The 20,756-nt window shown below is 43.3% G+C and overlaps 1 long non-coding RNA gene across 1 annotated transcript; it reads left to right on the top strand.

Annotated features, from left to right (window-relative positions):
• Nucleotides 1-17,133: 17,133 nt before the first annotated feature.
• Nucleotides 17,134-18,221, top strand: LOC123519821. The gene is made up of 3 exons (XR_006679103.1): nucleotides 17,134-17,293; nucleotides 17,383-17,417; nucleotides 18,000-18,221. It is a non-coding gene; the product is annotated as an uncharacterized LOC123519821 (long non-coding RNA).
• The last annotated feature ends 2,535 nt before the right edge of the window (nucleotides 18,222-20,756 follow it).

Below are 20,756 nucleotides of genomic sequence, written 5' to 3'. Positions count from 1 at the left end.
ACGAGATCCCGACGACTCAAGGCGCAGGCTAGAAGGATACTTGTGACTCGTCCTTGCCGCTAACAAATGGAGATGTGTTAATGAAGAACTTTTTTGTTTCAGTTGTAACATATCTTTTCTTTTCCAGGGGTTCATTGCTCGTAGTTATGGGATATGTTCACTAAAACTGTTCAGTAAGGTAAGTGAGGTGAGTACTGTTCTTTTGTACTGGTGAGGGCGGGCGTAGATGTATATGTATATTTTATTAGGTGTAGAGCGGTACGAGATCCTGTTTATCTATTGTCGTGATTGGTCTTCTAAACCACCCGTGCTCCCTCTCATTATTTAGTATTTCAGTGTATATAGGGTCTTTTAATTCATACTTCAGCTTTTTCTTTTATTTTTTTTCCTCTGTCATAAACAAACTTGTTAATTGCTCTTACGTTAGTTAGATGGTGCAGGTCCTCAGTGAGATATTGGTATGGATACTTATCATTGTAGGCAAACCGAAGTGCTTTATTCTGTATTTTTTGGAGTTTTAGGAAAGAGGTTTTTGAGAGAGTGTTCAAGAGGTATGATGGGTAGTGTAGGATTGGTAAGATGCAGGTTTTAATAAGGTGTAATTTTATTTTTTCGGGTAGTGCTGCGAATCTTTTCAGTGATGTTAGTGCTGCTTGTGCTTTGTTTCTGTTATTTCTAACTTGTGGATTGATGCCTCTAGTATTGAAATTTAGCCCGAGGATGTTGCCTTCCGTACTGTAAGGTATTAATTGGCCGCTGATGTAGATTGACTAATTTCTCAAGGTTGCAAGTGGTATGACTTTGAATTTACTTTGGTTAGTTTTAATTTTCCATTTTTCTTCAAATAAATTTATCTTCTTTATTTCATTTTCAACTCTTTTTGCCATCATTTTTCGGGATTTGGATGGATTGACTATGATTTGCGTGATATCATCTGCGTACATTATGTTGATTGAACCATGTGCTGGGGCTGGTATATCGGCTGTATAAATCGTGTACAATGTAGGTGAGAGGGAGCTTCCTTGAGGTACCGCGCTTTTGATCTGGAAAATTGGCCCATTGTTGTGTTTTATACTTATGTATGCGTGTCTATTGTCTAGAAATGTGCACAAGGATTTGGTTAGGATGTCAGGGAGTCCCAGCTGTAGGATTTTATATTTTAGGCCTTGTTGCCATACCTTATCAAAGGCCTTACACACGTCACGTATCACTATGTTGCATTGTTGTTTGTTTGCAAGTGCCTCAGCAATTTTCTCCATTGTGATGGCTAGGGCGGTGTGAGTGCCTCTCTCTATTCTAAAACCATGTTGGGAGTGTGGTAGCTTGTCCTTAGCCTTTGGTTCAGTATTTTTTCATATATTTTCCCAGGTACTTCCAATAGAGAGATGGGTCTGTAATCTAATGGATTGTTACCTTTTTTGTTTGGCTTTGGTATAAGTATTAATTTTGCTGTTTTGAGTGGCTGAGGGAAGTATCCCAGAGAGTAAGTTAAATTAAATATTCGTACTAGGATTTCGAGCGCTACTTGTGGTAGGTTAGTAAGAATTTGTTTATTGATTTTGCTTGTTCCCGGTGAATTGTTTTTGAAGTGTTTTATGATATTTATCACCTCTTGCAAAGTTATTGGATGTGTTAAGTGGTTGTCTGCTGCTAGTTTCTGTAAGTCTGCTTTCTGGCTTGAAGTCCAAAGGTGCTGGTTTATATTAAGGTGATTGACAACCCGTATTTAATTTCTTTGGTCAAATTGTTGATTTTCTTCATCGCTTATTTGAAATATATTACTCCAAATTTCTCTGAAGATTGGTTCCTTTTCCTTCTCTGAGTATAGCTTTTTATTGTTGTGAATGATGTAAGGGGGAGATGTTTTGTTGCCATTCTTTAACTTTTCTATCTCTTTCCAGAATGTTTGTGGCGTATTGTAATACTTAGTTATTGTGATCATCTTCTTTTCCCAGTTTTTATTTTGTTGCTCTTTGCTTTCTTTTACCAATGCATTTTTTAATATGTTATGAGTCAAGCGTCTGCTGCGAGTCCATCCTTGAGTGTCTGCCGTGTTCTTGATATTGTATAAGTATGTCTGTATTGATTTGATAGTGTTGTTATTGATGGCTTTTTGTATTGTTCTGGTGGTTGTTTTGGGTATGTATTCTTCCATAGCTTTCACTATAACTTCAATCCAGGATTTCATAGACTGGTCTATTTGCCTTGGGCTTGCGTCCTCCGGTGGGGATGTTTGTATTATTTTGTTTCCTATTGCATTTTTCATTTCCTCCCACTTTGCTTTTTTAAGGTTGAAATGAGGTTGTGTTTTCATCTTGATTGCAGAGGCTGTTATGGTTAATATGATTGGGATATGGTCTGAAGAAGTTGGAGGTCCTTCTTCTAAGTAGTGGTTGTGGTGTGTTTTGTTATTACTTAGTCAGGGGTAGTGTTGCTTGTGTGTGATATATGTGTCGTGAAGTGTGGTCCCAGATGTATCAGCGTATTGCTGTCTAGCATTCTTTTCAGTCCCTTACCCATTGTATTGTTGAATCAATCACCTAATACGTAGTGTTTGGCGTTTAGATCGTCTAAGAAGTACGTTGGCTGATGATTTGATGCTAGAGTGTGGAAATCCGGGAACGGTAAATAGGGGCGTCTTGGGGGCAGGTAGGTTGTTGCTATATTTATTGGTCCCAGACTGGTGTCTATCTTTATTTGTAAAATGTCTGTGATAAAATTGTCTTCTATTCTGTGTTTGATGTTGCTTTTTATCAGTATAGCACTACCGTCGTTTCTTTCATTAGTTGAGTTTCTTTTATATGTGGTGTATCTGGGAACATGTAGTGTTTCATCTTCTCTTACTCTATGACTGTTAAGGAGGATTACTTCTGGGTCTATTGCTTTATGGGTTAATGTGAGGTTGCACTTGTTGGTTCTCCAATGTAATACGTTATGCTGAAGTACTTTTATCTTGTCCATTATTAATTGCTTGAATGCCTTGGCCTCCTTATTTGATGTGTTGGTGGTGGTGTTCGTTCTGTGTGTAGTCCCGAACGGAGTTTTCTGAAGTTGGCATCGTCTGTTTCCTTCCAGCATCCTTGTAAGTTTATTCTGTCGTTGATAATATCATCATATACTATATTTTCTATGTGGCTGTTATCGGTGTACGCCCATTTATATTTTCCCCTTTCTAATCCTTCTCTAAGTGTTCTTAAGTTTAGTTGTTCCTCCGGCCATCCTGTTGACCTTGATGTTATAATTGAGAGGCCGATATCCTTTCCTGAGGATTTTTGCTGATGTCCTTCGGTTGGGTTCTGAGTACGTGTATTAATCTCTATTTCCGCTCTTGGCTGAATCTGAGGGGGATCTTGTTTTTCTGAACCTTTGGGTTGTGTTGCATTTAGGTTAGCTTCTTCGGTTTCACCAGTATATGCCATTTCCATGATTTTTTTGCTGTTAGGATTTTTGGGTATTTTTATTGGTAGGTTGTTATGTTTCAGTATTTCTCGCAATGTTGCTTCAAAGGTCCCCGGCTCTCCTATGTTGTTGAGGTGAGTATGTAGTAAGCATGTTAGAATTTTGCTGGGTGTATCTTTATCTAAGTTGAGATTGATTGTGGATGTCATAGTGATGTTTTGTGCGGCTGCACTATATGTCCTTGACTGTGCTGTGGTAAGTGAATGTGTTGTTCTTTTTTCCTTTATAATTTTTTTCCTTTCTGGGCATCTCATGGCTAAGGTTCTATGTTCACCACCGCAGTTTATGCATTGTTTTTCTTCGTTCAGACAGGTGAACCAGGTGTGACCCAACTCCCCACACTCCGAGCATATCGTGTAGTCTCTTGGCTTCGTGCACTGATTGGTATAGTGGTCTTCCATTTTATATCATTTCATGCATGTGATAACTTGTGTATATGTTTCTTCTTTCATCTGGTGGGGTGGAATCGACATTGAGAAGAGTAGAATCCCTTTTTCCTGAGCTTTTTTTGCGTGTGCTGTTTGAGCGAAGGTTATTTTTATGGTGTTTGAATTGGAGAACTTGTAAATTTCTTCAATGTCCTCATCTGTAATCCAGTCATTGTTGTCTGATACTTCTCGTTCAATGGCCTCAGTGTCATTTTGGTAGATATGGCTGTCTAGTCGTGATACGATGACTGTTCTTTTTGCCTTAATTTCTGGTGGGGTGATGTGGTTGTAGCCTTTCGTTCTTAGTTGGTTTGCTACATCTTTAGAGAGAATATTTTCTGTGTCCTCGTCGTTCCTCGTTAGTACTATGTATCCATCTCTGATGACGATGATCGTTGTGGCGTATATGCACTTACTAGACAAAATTTCAAGGAGTTTTATCTTACTTGGTCCTTCGTTAGGTTGCTTGAATTTAATTTTCACTCTTGCCATGGTGACTGCTATTTATTTAGTTGGTGAAGGCCGTGGCAATATCCTGTTACTTTTATCAGTCCTGTTGTCCAGTCGCGTATTAAAATCTGCGCGGCTGCATCGTACATATGTGTATTTATGTGTCGAGTGTCAGTTTCTTTGTTTGGGTCTGGGCTGGCAGCAGTCTAGGCAGGCCGATGGCCGGGTCAGTCTCTAATGACCTCCCGTGACAGAGTTTGCCAGTCAACTACCAGCTCAGAGCCAGTACCTACAAACAAGATAGCTCCTTAGAGCTAGACCACAGTTAAAAGTGCATGAGATAAAACTAAGCCAGCGATCCCTAACCTACAACGAAGGGGTACTACGCCTGGCCGCCTGCTAAAAGGCGTAGAGCCAGCCCCAACGCTGCCCCTTCCGGGACTTAGTCTATCTCAACAGATTCCCTATGGCCCTTCAGCAGCACCTTCAAGGCAACCTTAGACAAGTCGCGCTCATGTAAGTGTCCTACGTGACACACCTTCGGGGTTCACCTTAGGGTACTGCGGCGACTCTAATGGGCAAAGGCTGGCAGTGCGTTAACACAGAGTGACCTCCACGGGTGGGCGGCTCACTGTGGTGCACTGTGGTTGGCAGCACAATAGTGCGTGCTATATTTATATGGTTGGCTGGTGGCTGAGCACGGTCAGCTCGGCCTCTGATTGGCTGTGGGCAGGTGTGTTCTTCCATCGCTTCATAGTACTTGGGAGCGTTTGCATAAATCTAATTTTTGTATGTTGAGGTTTGGCTCCAAGTTTTTAATGTAAAGACCTTCTATGATAGGGAGGCGTCTATTGTCTTTGCAGCTCGTGATTACTTCTGTGTTTTCTTCTATGTATCGTCCTGTTAGGACGGTCTTGTGTGCTTGTTATAAGTGTTTCTTGGGCGCGCCTGATGTGAGGTGGTAGCCGATAGGGCTGGGCAGGAACCGGTTCCGAGTTTTGGGACCGGTTCCGTGTGAACGGTTGTTCATAAGTACTGATGGCCGATTCTCTGAGATACAAATAAAAAACAAATATACAGTGTTTCAAATGTGCAGTCATGAGAATTGTTCAGAAAGTTCTGGAAACGTTATCTACAAATGAACGAAATGGTGTGAATGTGAATAGAGTCCCTTCATCCAGTAAAAAAAAAAATTGCATGAGAGATTTGAAAATATTTCGTTCATTATAGCCAATAGTCTTCACTGATTTAGTGTTGCCATATGCGTAATAATTTCTTAGCACTCTGATTGGTAGATGTCCAGTGACGTCATGACATAGGGTATAAATAGCAGCACGCAGCATCGAGTTCATTCCCACCAGCACAACAACACCAAGATGCACTGCCTCCACCACAGCAACAACGGGAAAATTTGCCACGACAAGATGACCCATTCAACTTCCCAGCACTGCCCACAGCAGCAGCACCTAAACTTCAACGACAACGATGGAGAGAGACAGCAGAAATAGCCACCCAAACAGAGACATCACACCCACACCGACAACTACCTACACCACAGGCGTACTCACAATTACACCCAACAGCATTAAAATACTTCTGCAAGGTCTAGCAGCATTACTGAACCCGACTGTCGACACTTACACCATCGACGACGGCATCAGCGCACTCATTCACACTACCTTAAACACCGACAACAAGTACGCCCCTCAAGCAATCAACACCGAAGATAATGACGCTGATGATGAAAGATCAGAAGTGGCCGACCACCAAGACAACGGAGATACGGAGGATGAAGACACCAACACGATAACAGGCGACAACGAAGAGGAGGTGGATCTGGAAGAAAAAGAAGATGAAGACGTCAACATCAGCACTGATAGTATCACCAGCAGCACCGAACATCCTACCAAAACACAACACACACAAAGACATCCCACTGTACAGCAACATTCACGACATCCTACGGAGATACTACCCACACACCGACACAGCTCACCTAAAGCACCAATTACGTACAAGGAGCAAGACAGGCCACACCGACAAGTTAACGAAGAAATATCACCCTCATAATGGCGGACGACAACGACAACAACATTAAACTCCTACAATGGAACGTTAACGGGCTACGAGCAAGAATTCACCACATCAAAGCAGCAACAGGTATAGAGGGCATCGACATTTTCCTCCTTCAGGAAACACGCCTCGATGACGACGATTTCAGCTTGCCCGGGTACCAAGCCTTTTTACTTCCCCAAGGGAACGGCCGCCATGGTCTCGCTACCATTATTAAAAACACACTCCCTGCCACCAAGATTGCCAACCCCCCAGACTGTGGTCAAGGAAATGAAGTCCTTGGTGTACGAATCAAGACCAGACACAAGGAAATAGCCATCTTCAATGTTTACAGAAATCTGCACTCTGATTTCATAGTCGGTGAACTCTTCAGCATAGTTCATTATGAGACCGTACTCATAGGTGGCGACTTCAATGCCCACCACACAGGCATTAACCCCAGTCTAGGAAAAGAAAACCCTGCTGGTACCCAAATAATTAGCCTTCTAGATCAGATTCCTGAAATAACCCTTATAACTGAACCACAAGCCACTCACGTACGGGAAGGCACCCTAGACCTTACCTTCATCTCAACTGACTTATATCCTGACACCAAATGGAGCATCCACCTGACCCTTACCAGTGATCATTTTGCAATAGAAGTCACTCTCGACGACGTAGCCCCTAACCATTCTCAAATGCCGCCTCCAAGATGGAACATCAAGAAAATAAATTGGACTCAATTCCAAGAAGAACTCAACAGCTGGAGTACAGGATATGTCCCACCCAACGACATAAACGATGCAGAGAGGGACATAGTCAGAGCTTTTCACGCATCTCTCGAGATATCCTGTCAGAAGACTCAACACAGCGGCAGACACTATCGTGATCACTGGTATTACGATGATGAAGTGAGGGAACTCTACGCTAGAGTAAATACTGCGAGGAAACTCTTCCGATGACACCGATGCCAAGACAACCAGGAGTTATTACAAGCAGCAGTGCGGACCACAGATAGAAGGTTAAGGGAAATCAGAAAACAAAAATGGCTTGCCTGGTGCTCCCAGTTAAACGAGCACACGTCCCTAGCTCAACTCTGAAACCATATCAGAATCGCAACAGGAAAAACCAAGAGGAAAGCTCCTCCCCACCCAACACCTCAGCAAGAAGCGGAAAGGCTAGCCACCCTTTTTAGAAACAGGGCAGAGTCCACCCAGCTGCCAGAAGCTACTCAAAGAATCCAGGAAAATAGAATGCCTGAGAGGAACAACACTGTTGAAGAAGCATGCCAGGTTGCCAGCGATCACGATGTAGACTTCACCCTAGATGAACTTGTGGCAGTCGAGAAGCAGGGCAGAGACACAACGCCAGGTGATGACCAGATTACTTATGCCATGATAAAGAACAGCGGAAATAAAGCAAAGAAGATCCTGGTCTCCCTCGTCAACTCATCTTGGCACAAAGGCCAGTTACCCGATTTGTGGAAGACGGCGAAGGTCACACCCATCCCTAAGCCTAAAGATCCACAGAACCCCGGACCAATTCACCTATTAAGCTGCCTGGGCAAGACGGCTGAGAAGATGGTAAGGCGACGACTCGAGTTCAAGATTGGCCCACTACATCAACAACTTTTCGCCTTTACCAAGGGTGTAGGCACCGCTGAAAACCTGGCAGGCCTCCTAGGCACAATCGAGGACCATCCGACAGTTGTTATCTTCCTGGACTTAGAAAAAGCCTTTGAGCTTGTGAATCCTGCAACCATCCTCGAAACACTTGCTATGAAGGAAATTCAGGGGAGGTTGCTCCGATGGATCCAGAGTTACGTTACCAGGAGAGAAATCTACGTCACGTTCCAGGGGAGAACATCACAAAAGTTTGTACTAGAGAATGGAACACCACAAGGGGGCATCCTGTCACCTCTCCTCTTCAATCTAGTCATGGAGCGACTTGTCACAATCCCGTTTGAAAGAGGAGTACATCTCTTATGTTACCCAGATGATCTCCAACTTATAGTACAAGGATCAGTAAGACACCAAAAAGCACAAAGAGCTCTACGAAGACTCGAAGCAGCCTGCCAAGACCTAGGTTTAAAATTAATCCAAACAAAATAAAGGCTTTAAATATCCGGAGCAAAAGGATGCCAAATATCCAGCTCACCATTCAAGATACCACCATCGAATGGGTAGCATCTCACCAATGCCTAGGGATTCACTTTGACCACACGCTATCTTTCAAGCCTCAGGTAGACTATCTTAAAGAAAGGATGGCTACACGGCTCCACGCAATGAGGAAAATGACTGGCTTGTCAGCAGGAGCCGACTTCCACGTGCTAAGAACCTACTACATACACGCAGTTCGGTCCCTCGTTGACTTCTCATCCATCGCATTGGCTGGACTTACCCCTCACCACATACAAACACTACAAGTCCAGCAGAACAAGGCGCTACGTCTGATCGTAGGAGCCCCACTGTGGACCAGGATCTCTAATCTACAAGTTGAGACTAATATAGCGCCCATCGAAGTGAGGATCACAAAGAACATTGCAACTATCGCTGCAAAACTGCTAACAAGACCCGGCTATGAAATCACCCCTACGAAGCTCCGCGCGGCAGTTGCACAAGGTCCTCACTTCAACAGTGACAAGTGGTCTCGAAAAGTTAGCGCTGCGCTAGCTGCGTCGGGCCTCAGCTACGTTGCCAACATAGGAGACGATACCCCCAGTGACACATACACAGAACTCCCCCCATGGACTAGAACCAGAACTGTTTTTTCCTGCACGCTCCCTGATGTTGCCAGAGATGATATCGTGGGACGAAGGATACACTGGGAGTTACAAGTCGCCCGACTGCAACACGAGAACTCCGTTGTCTATTACACTGACGGTTCAGTGGATCCCGACACTGGAAGATGTGGAGCAGCTTTCGTTGTGAATGATGATGAACATCCCATACGAGTCTCTGACAGATGCAGCAGCTTGCAGGCTGAACTCGCTGCTATACAGCAAGCCACGCTGCATGCTGCTGGGCAGGCCGGGGATATCGTCACCATTCACACAGATTCCAAAGGAGCCATCGATACATTACAGCAGCAGTCCATCCGCGATAATATACATCTGACGACGTCAGTTCTCTCAAACATTCGGGCACTACAAGAGCAAGGGAAGACAGTACGAATAAATTGGATTCCGAGTCACATCGGAATCCCCAGGAACGAGCTGGCAGACAGTGCTGCCAAGTTTGCAGCTAACCTTGCCAATGTTACTTTTCGGATCAAGCCATCACTCTCCAGCTACAAGAAGGCTGCACGAAGAAGAGAGACAACTGTAACCCTCAACAAGAATAAGGCCCTCGCACATGAGGGATCACGATCCTGTACTTGGTTCCAAGGTGTGACCAACGGGTTGCAGCTCCAGACTCCAAAGACCACGCCCAGGAACCTCCGAGTGCACCTCCACCGGCTGTGACTAGGTTACTTCTGTAGCTGGCAGCTCCCGAGTCCAGTTCCTGTAAACCGCCCCTGCACCCACTGCGAACTTGTTCAAAACGAACCTTTACTTCACTGGCTCCTAGACTGTGAGTACACCAGTGAACTCCGCCGCGCTCTGCAGAAAGACCCAGTTGACCCCAACTCACACATTGCACGACATGAAGCCGTGGGCATACTACGCGCGCTCAGTGAACACCATATGCCCACACTACAGAGAGATATAAAACACTTCCCACCACCTCGCTAAAAACTTTAGCTTAGCTTAGCTCTTTAGGAGAGAGCCATAATGCTGCTGGACTCTCTTAGTTCTTAGCTACGGGCCGCTCTGAAGGCAAAGGCCCGTTTTGGGTGTTATATACATTTGTATTCCCGAATCAATCTATAAGAAAAAAAAAAAAAAAAATCGAGTTCATTGCAAGCAGTTGCTCAGTCCGCACGCACCTCTCTGCATCTCCCCAGCGAAGCCGAGAAGAACACCCAACTTGTCTCCTCATTGGTCGGTTCACCGTCTCCCACGGAGCGGACAGGCTGAAACCAATCTGGGTTGCTGCGCCGGGCTCGGTCAGCCCCTGGTTGGGTGACCACCTCCTAAACTTACTACAAGCTTACTGTTTGTGAACCTTAAAGAGCTGAAAGGGATTACAGACGACTGAGCAGCCTAGCTCATCTTAGTTTGTTTTAGACAAACGATCTTTCTCTACTACCAAATTTCCTTTTCTGCCTTAGTGTCCGCCTGCTGGCGAAGGTGAACCCCAAGGCTATATGCGTGAGGGGGGCCCTTAGAGGGCTGCCTTAAACCAGCAGGTTAGGTTGGGCAACAAGCTCGGGATAGAGTTAGGCGCAGGCCAGGGTGGTCGCGACGGTCACTAGTGATCGGGTCACTAAACTGGTCGGCATAGGCAGGCTCCTCCATTTTTTCTCTCCACTAGCTGGGTCGTATGTCGGGCTTCGGCCCCTTGTAGGATTCTTTTTACCACACACATCACTACCACTATCTGCTCACGGCTTCACACACACACACCTACACCCTGCACCGCTACCACTATTTGCTCACGGCTTCACACACACACACACACACACACCCTACAACACTAAGACATCCATGCAACCATGGCGAGGGTCCGGATCAAACACCCTCACCCCAACAACCAGTCAAAATTGCAGCTTCTACGCGCCCTCTCGGAGCACCTGATTTACGCGACACGCATCATCCTGACCCCGGACTCTTTCATCGTCCTCACCCGTTCTGATGAGGACATAGACAACATCTTTGAAAAGGAATGCAACCAAACATTGCAAGAGGCGGGCTTTGAACCCATCCTTCCTCCAGAAATGAGCAAAAGAACCGTTCTCGTCTTCAACACCGACGACTACATCCTCTCTCACTCTGAGGAAGAAATAAAACAAGAAATTATCAACGAAAACTCATGGATCAACCAGGGATCGATAACATCTTCAAGATCCCGTCATCAAAAATCCTCAAAATTTGCTTCAACAGCACCAACGCTGCCAAATTGGCCACAGATAAAGGCCTACTAGCCTTCCACATGAGTGTACCACCATACAACATAAAAGTGGAAGAATTTATCCCCATCATCACATGCATGAGATGCTATGCTATGGAGCAGCATACCACCAACAAGTGCACCATGCCTGAAACCCACACAGTCTGCTCAGAGTGCGCCAGTGACCAGCATACATGGAAATCATGCACATCGAACACCAAAAATGTCTTAACTGTCATGGCCCCCACTAGCAAACAAATGCCCGTTGAGAAAAAAAGAATAAAGAAGACAAGAGAAAATAAAACATAAAACAGCAAATCTTACAGCCAGGCCACCCAAAACACCACAACTCCAACAACACAAACACACATAACATCAACATTGAAAAGACACAGCCACAAAGATTCTAACGTGCATCCTCCATTCCCACATACACAACATGGCCAACCCTGGATCATATAATGATGAGCTAAACAAGCTATTCAAGCTCAATAACCTTCCTCCATAATCCTTCCACCCAACCCGCCATCCAAAAATCATCATCCTAACCCAAAACAGACAAAAACAACACCAAGGAGGTCAGGTGGCCAATGAGCCAGAGGAAGAACAAGAAGAAGAAATAGAAATAGAAGAAATAGGAGAAGAAGAAGACAATCTTCACAACACAAGCTACTGGAAAAAAAAAACCACCACAACCCACACCAACACCAAAAATACAAGGGAAAAATATTGGCCTAAAACTAATCACAAAAGAACAGCCGGATGGCCAGATGATCTAGAGCCAACTGAAATAAAAACAACATCAAAAAGGAATCTATAAATTTACATACACTCAACAGCATACTCTGACGAAGAAATCCTCTCTGATCGCCAATGACAAAATCAACCTCTCAGGTGTGTTTACAACTCTGGACACTGCAAACTTCAATAAGATCCGCTGCGGGGTAGAACAAGAAAGCACCACTCACAAAAAGATTACCCGCACCACAAACAAATAAACTCACTCACACTACCCACACCACAATCAACACCAACAGATACCAACAAAACACCATGGCTAACAGACACACAATCACCATATTACAACACAACGTACACACATGGAAAACCAACAAAAACACACTTTCAAACCTATACAGGGAATTAAATCCCGATGTACTACTGCTAAACAGTCACGGCCTGCCACAAAACGAACACAAAACTACACACATATCACACCAACTCATCTGGTGAACCACATGATGGATCTGCCATCCTCATCAAGAACAACATAAGACACACACTTAAAGACAACTTTGACACGGACATACTACAGATCACAATAGACACCAGCACGGGACCAGTCAATATAGCCACCACGTACCTCCCCCCCAGACGCCCCTACCTACCATTCACAGATTTCCACACCCTTGCCAAACAATCACAACCCACATATATCATTGGCGACCTGAATGCTCATCACCCAACACTTGACAACAGACCAAGCAACACAGTAGGGAAATCACTCATGAAGATGGTACAACTTAACCAGTTACAACACCTAGGCCCCAATTTCCCCACCTACCTCTCACACAACGCAGCCACCACACCAGACACCATATTCGCCAACAGACACACATACCACAACATACACACCCAACAAGGACCTACCTCCCCTCTGATCACCTCCCATCATCATCACCATCACTTCACAACCCATACACATACACTCACCTCCAACATATAACATACATAAAGCAGACTGGGAAAAATTTCAGGAAATAGCCACTTTAAAAACACAAGACATAAACACGCAACCAGACATCACACAAAACACACTAGACTCCTCTATAGAACAGTGGATCAACGCAATAAAATACTTCATGACACAAGCCATCCCCACATCCAACAAAAGACCATTTTAAAACCAATCTACAACAACAAAATAAAAGAACTACAATTCTGGGCAAAAAGACTACTCGACAACAGCATATTACAAGGATGGACATACACAACATATATTGCCTACAAAAAGATCAGACAATACTTAACCGAGGAATGCAAAACACAAAACAGAGTTAACTGGGAAAACAAAATAAAATCACTCAACACTCTCCACTCCAGCCCCCAAAAATTCTGGCACAACATTAAAATATTAAAAGGCAATCCATCCACTCCCACACCTTACATAATTAACAACAACCAGAAAATTTTTAAACCTGAAGACAAGGAGGTTATTTTCAGAGAGATATGGAGGAATGTCTTCAGAATAAGCCCACAAGAAAATCAACAATATGACCAAGCAACAGAAAATATGGTGGACGAATACTATAACAGGCACGCAGAACAAATACATCCATATAAACAAGGCGACCCACACAGACTCAACACAGACAACTACTACACACAACACATCACACCCCACGACATCAAACAAACCATCAAAACATTAAAGAATAACACCCCAGGCGAAACAAAATAAACAAAACAATACTCCAACACCTACCAGAAGTAGCTCTTGAATGCTACACTAAATTACTAAATATCTCCTCTCTATGGGTTACTTCCCCGCCCTTTAAACATGCCAAACTAATACTACTACCAAAACCAGGCAAAACACCACAGATCCCATCAATTACCGCCCCATCTCCCTACTTGAAGTCCCGGGAAAAATATACGAGAAAATCATAAACAAGAGAACACGCACATACCTCGAAACCAATAACATCCTTCCCAATACACAGCACGGATTCCGCCCCGCTCGCTCCACGGACACAGCAACCGCTACCCTAACAGAAGTATTAGGCAAAACACTCGCGGAGAGAAAGCAATGTTGCATAGCTCTCGAGATGTGTCAAAAGCTTTCGATAAGGTATGGCAAAAGGGATTAAAATTCAAAATCAACAACACCGGCATGCCATCGCTACTTAAAAAATTACTGTGTAGCTTTCTGACAATCGCACAGCAGCCATATCTCTACACAGCTACACAGGCCCACCATTCCAACTCCTCAGCGGGTACCTCAAGGAAGCTCAATCTCGCCTACTCTATACACACTATACACACGACACACCTACACCTATCACAGACAGCACACACATTATATACGCAGACGACATAACACAAATCATCACATACGCTGGGAAGTCCAAGAACATGTTTGCCAAAAGTATTGAAAAGAAATTAAAAACATCAACACCTTTGAACATAAATGGAAAATTAAAACAAACACGCAGAAATTCACACTCCCCCATAGCATCAAGAAATTTAAAACCAGTTAACATAAATGGAAACAACATACCATATGCATCAGAGGCAAAAGTATTAGGACTCACGCTTGGCAGAAGCGGTTACGCGAAACACGTCCATGAAATAACAAGAAAAGCCCAGACAGCCATCAACACCATAAGACGTTTTCAAACACTGAACAACAACATAAAGCTACACCTAGTAAAAGCGTGCGTGCTCCCAATTCTAACATATCCTGCTTACGCCCTCAACGCACTATCTAAATTCCAAGTAAATAAATTACAAAAGAAACAAAACAAAGCACTCCGATTTGCTTTCGATATCAGGCACCCATACAGTCACACCACCGAAGAGCTGCACACACTTGCCAATATAACACCCATCAACATCACACTGTTCAACAGAGGAAACAAAACACTACACACACTTACACACACACTCAGAGACACCACATTCAACAATATCATACAAGAACACGAACACAATAAAGATCACCCATGGTTCAGAAAACCTATAAAAACCTTTCAAGCGAACCACCAGTTCCTATTTACACTTAACAACACCAACAACCCAGAAAAATTATCCCAACAAATAAACTTATAAAATGAAGATGCAAAACACCTCAAGCTTCAACTCCGCTCCCTACTCAAGATCAGACAGCGCTGAGCAACCCCGACAGCTGATTGGCTAAAACAGTAAACACATTGAAAGATCAGCAAGGCGGTTTGCCCGCCAACTTTACTCTCTACTACTATATTTCTTCCCTTTTCATCCCCACTATTTTCTTCCACTCATCTCTTATTTCCCCCCCCACTATCTATCCCACCCTTACTGTTACTGTTACTGGGAGACTTTATTTCATTCATTTCATCCTCACTATACTTCCACTCTCTAAATCTTCTTTCCCCCCACCTATTCTATCCCTCAACAAGCAAGCAAGCAAGGGAGACAGTCGAGTTTAAGTCTTGGTCCAGGGAGGGAAACCCGTGCAGCGTCACGCCATGAATACAGTGCATTAAATTATTGATTGAATATTTCAATAAACATACCACTTTCTTAGTACAACTTCTACTTTCGCTATATTCTACAGATTTTTTGGAAGACTTTTATCTTTCGTCAAGAGACTTAATAAAAGCAGTGTGACTGCAAAGATTACGTGTGGGTCGCTGTTGGCTTTATATTATTATCTTGTTTTTGCTGGCCCTTTGTAAAATTGCTTTGATTCATATTGTATCTCAAGAGTATTTCAGTGCAGTATGGCATCGAAACGAGGTAGATCTGCTCCAGTTTGGGCTTATATGGAGTTTGTTGATGACCACACAGTTAGTTGCAGCGTTTGCAAGGAAAAGCTGAAATACAGCGGCGGTACATCACCTGGGCTGCGTTCCGTTGGAAGTTAGCACGCTGCCCCCGCAACCCCAACGGAACGCAAGGGAACGCGCAAGCCATACGGGTATTGTTGACAAAGATGGCCGTCCAAGCTGCTCTCCTCCTCCTCGCTCAAGAGCTCGCAAAAGACCCTCTGTTGGACGCTGCAGAGCTCCTCTTAGCACGAGAGGAGGAAATATTGCTGAGGCAAGAGGAAGAGGGAGAAGAGAGGTTGCCAAGGCAAGGAGAAGAGGGAGATGATAGGCCGCCAAGTCCTGTGAGGGTCAAGGACTATGCAGAGATGATAGTGCCTCTTTACTCCGGGAAAGACTTATAGAACACTTTCAAATGCAAAGGGAAACTGTCCCTGCAGCCACAGGTGCTGGAGGGGCCTCTGCAGCAGCTACCATGGCGGTAGAGGCTGTCTCTTCTGCCTCAGAGGCTGTGTGAAGAAATGCGACACATATAACACCGTCTTTTATTGCTATAAATACTAATATTTTCGTCATATTGCCTTATTCCAGCATTCTACAAGGGATAACAGACTTACCACATTGTTTTTATGTTCTGTGACGTCGCATAAGCTGTCAAAATAGCATTTACATCCCCCACACTGATAATATAGTGGTGAAGCGGCGGACGTCTGCGGTTTGTTGATAAACAATAGTTGCCAGACACCGCCAAGCATTCACCTCCGAGGAGCGCAAGGTCCCGCACGCTCCCGCAAGGCGAGCCCTATGCTGGTCCCCCCCGATTCGGGGGAAGTATGCCATACTGTACGCCATACGGTCCCCAACGGAACGCGGCCCTGTATCGAGTCCTGGTCCTGGATCAGCAACCAAAAAGTAATAGCTATAGTAGGCGCCACTGTCAACAACGTCCACAGGATGTTTTCAATATAAGTGGAATGCCCATCTTTTGTTTCCGATAGCAGCACTACGTAGTTACACCTTTCCTTCAAAAAGTTGACATAATACTTGCTTATTTCATATTGAAGACGTTATATTGTACATACCTACAAGTTTTCCATAAACTTTGAACAGTTTTAATGAATTATGTTAAAGCTGATAATCAGTGTATTAAGAATGAATGCAAAGCGTGTGTTGTTTAACTTCTTAAGACCAATTTTGTCTCCTTTATGAGATGATAGACAGCCCCGGCAGGAGCAATTCTTGCGACGGTATTAGACGCAGAGGGTTCCTGACTTTCCTGCTGTTCTCTCCTACTTCAGCATGAGGGCCGTGGCGTGGCTGTGGCAGACGCTGCTGGCGGCTGTGGTCCTTGCCTTGGTGGTAGGACCTACCTCGGCTGCACCAGGTTGGTGTTGCACCAATCTGTGCAGAATTGAATGCAATATTAACAGTGTTTGGAAGATGGTCTTATTTCGTGTTTATCTTTCATTCCAGAGATGGGACCTGCCGCCCGTGTGAAGCGCAGTCCCGTAAGTAACACCTTGTATCACAATGGTGGTGATAGAGAACAGTGTCACTATAGTAAGGGGAAAATTTCAGATTCCTTAGCATCTTCATTTTCGTGTTCCTATTTGTACTGTGCGTGTGTGTTGATGGCTTTCATAACACGATTGTAATAAGAATGGCTTGCTTTTATCCTTTCAAACAACCTCTCTTTAGAAAGGTGTTTAAAATCCATCAGACAAGGGAGAAAATCTCCATAAGGGTGCTAAATAAATAAGAGAATGTTCAAAATACGACATGTAAATCACAGGGCACAAAACGGCCTTCTAATGTACGAAAGAAAATCTCATTGCATACGTAGCAAAGCATTCTCAGTAATTTTTCTTCAAGATTTTTTTTTCTTTTTATTTATTTATTTATTTATCTATTTTATTTCATTTACTTATTTTATTTTATTTATCTATTTATTTATTTTTGCAGGAGTACCTTGAGTGCCTATCATAAATAGGATGCTTGATATTATTGAAGACAATGATTGTCCTTATCGTAGGAAAAGTTTCGTAATATGTATGTATTCTACCAAAGGCTTTTCACGCGGTGCATTTCAGGGTTATAGTGGATGCAGTCCCAGATGGGCGTGTGGTTACGGATAAAACTTCCTTCTTGCTGGCCTTCCTCATGATCGAACGTCACCCGGAAAAGGACTTCTGCAAAGACACACACACACACACACACACACACACACACACACACACACCAAAAGTTAGCTTTATTTTTTTCGCTGAGTGCCTTTATATCTCCTTCTTGCTGCAATAAAGCCTGCATATGTTGTTTATATTATTTTATCCAATTAAACTTTCTTTTTTATTTGAATGGCAACACTATAGTGGAATAGGGAACAAATACTAGTTTTGACAAAAATGTACTATTAGAAAGACATGCGCATATAATTGCTGTGGCAGATGAAGCTCGGGAAGAGACTGATATGTACGCTCAAAGAAGACATGTGGGTGATTGGTGTGACATAAAATGAAGAATGGTGAGTGAGGCACCAGAGAAGGTACATGGAGCACTGAAGGAAACCTTGCATATGACTGGTGTGATGTAAGTTTTTTTTTAAATGGCAGAGGGAGTATTTTGTTCAAACACGACTATTTCCAAGCCAGAAAGTTAATTAGCTGGTTTTCAAGGCTGTTTCCATTTCTATTATTGCAGAAATCTTGTTAATCGGCCACTAGAACATTAAAGGTACACGATAGATAACGTGGCACTAGGAAGTTCCAAGTATGAGAAAGATTTAGGAGTCATAGTTAGCTCCGATCTCGGTACAAGGAAGCAATGTATTGAGGCCAGAAACAAGGCGAATAGAGTATTGGGATTCATTTTAAGAAGTGTTAAAAGCAGGAGTCCTGAAGTAATACTAAGATTATACTTGGCACTGGTCAGGCCACATCTTGACTATGCGGTACAATTCTGCTGGTCCCCACATTTCAGAAATGCCATAGTTCTGTAAAGTCAGTGCAGAGGAGGATGACTAAAATGATACAGGGAATGAGGGATATTTCCTATGAAGAGAGACTGAAAAACTTAATTTGCATACCTTAGAGCAGTGGTTCCCAAACATTTTTCTGTCATTTCCCCCTGCAATCAGTTCAACCATCCAGATTTCCCCCTTCATGTGTATGAGAGAGCTCATGTTTGAACGTGAACCGACTGGTAGATACGGCGCCGCCCATCCAGTGCTGCCAGGTCGAGTTGCCAACTTTACCCTAAATTCACCCTTAACATTACCGTTTGCTTTAAGATTACCCTGTTTACTACTAACCTATTTTTTAAAGATGATTTATACGCATATATATGTAAGAGATATCAGCATAATATATACAGTGATGCAAAATTATACTCACGTGTACTTGCAATGCTATTTACTCGTATTGCCAGTGTCCATAATGATTACTCCTGTTGGTCGTATATGCGTTCCGTCATCAGGTTCACGTGTGTTGATGTAATTTTGAAATTGTCTGATGTTGAATTTTCAAATGTTCTCTTAGCATGAAGCATTCCAATTAATGTGTCTGTGTTACGTGAATTTCTTGTTTTTGCTTTCAAAAGATTTATTTGAGAAGAAACTCTCTCGACACTGGCGCTTGAATGAGGCAAGCATAGAAAGTTCGTCATGAAGTTTCCCACCTTTGGAAACAAGGGTGTGTCATCACCTTTCTTAACTTTCTTTACTTCCATCCAAAACTTCCAAACACTACTGTCGCTCTGAACATTAATTTCTGTGTTCCGTAGCAAACGCCACTCATTGTCAATGGTGTTCAAGTCATTCTCAGGGACAAGATTTGGAAATTGTGATGCTAATGGGGCAATGGATGGGACGGTTTTCTTCAAAATACACTGAGGATCCAATGCTTTGAGAGATTCAAGTAATGGATCAGTCAGATTAAATCTGTGTAGAAGCTGTGATGCACTCTCAATATAAAAATCAAGACATCTTAACCTGAAGTTTGTAAGATCCTGTTTCTCGATACCATGGCACGAGTGTAGTGATGCAGTTACTCGACCACCCAAGTACATATCTTCTAAGGGAAGAAAATTAGCCGGGTCTCTGATTTTCACGTTTGCTAGTGCTGTTGACTTTAAGTAGCCTGGCTTCAGGTAACACTCGAGTATAGTTGCCAAGACTGCAGAGACTCTACTGCTAAGAGCATAAATCTTTGGATCCTCGGCTTGCATTTCTTTATTAAGATCATTGAAGAAGGGCAATACATAATCTAGAAATTCTAGATATAGTTTATTTAGAGGATCATTAAGTTTTTGTAAGATGGACTGAGATGCTTGCAGTCGATCCTCCATCAGTGCTTGAGCAAAAAACAGCTTCAAAGCTGGGAGTTGTTCTAGAAGTCTTTTCACTACACTGTGCAGCGATAGCCATCGTGTTTGGGATGGATGTAGAATCTTGTGGGGTTTCACATCAGCGAATTCCTGAAACTCCTTGAAAGCCATGGACTGCTTAGGAGATAAGAAGTAATTGTGTATGTCACGTGCCAGATCCTCAACTGACCTAGGTAACTTTTTGCAAGCGTACGAAGCACAGAGATGAAAAGAGTGACAAATGCATTTCATCACAAACAAATTTGGAATATCTTGTTTAAGGAGAGTTGAAAGGGAATTATTTACCCCCCATCATCACATTGGCACCGTCAGCAGCGAATCCAATCATGTGTTCCTTATATGGTATGTCAGCTTCTCTGAACACAGACTTTATGTGTTCATGAAGGCTGGATGCAGTGGCACTTTCCAAAGGAACAAGCGTTAGAAACATATCCTTCACACCTTTCACAGTTACCACTCTGGCTACA

The sequence above is a fragment of the Portunus trituberculatus genome, chromosome 46 (genome assembly GCF_017591435.1).
Source record: "Portunus trituberculatus isolate SZX2019 chromosome 46, ASM1759143v1, whole genome shotgun sequence".
Classification (NCBI taxonomy): Eukaryota; Metazoa; Arthropoda; class Malacostraca; order Decapoda; family Portunidae; genus Portunus; species Portunus trituberculatus.
Note: the sequence above shows the minus strand (reverse complement) of the source record. Positions and strands in the feature narration are given on the sequence as shown.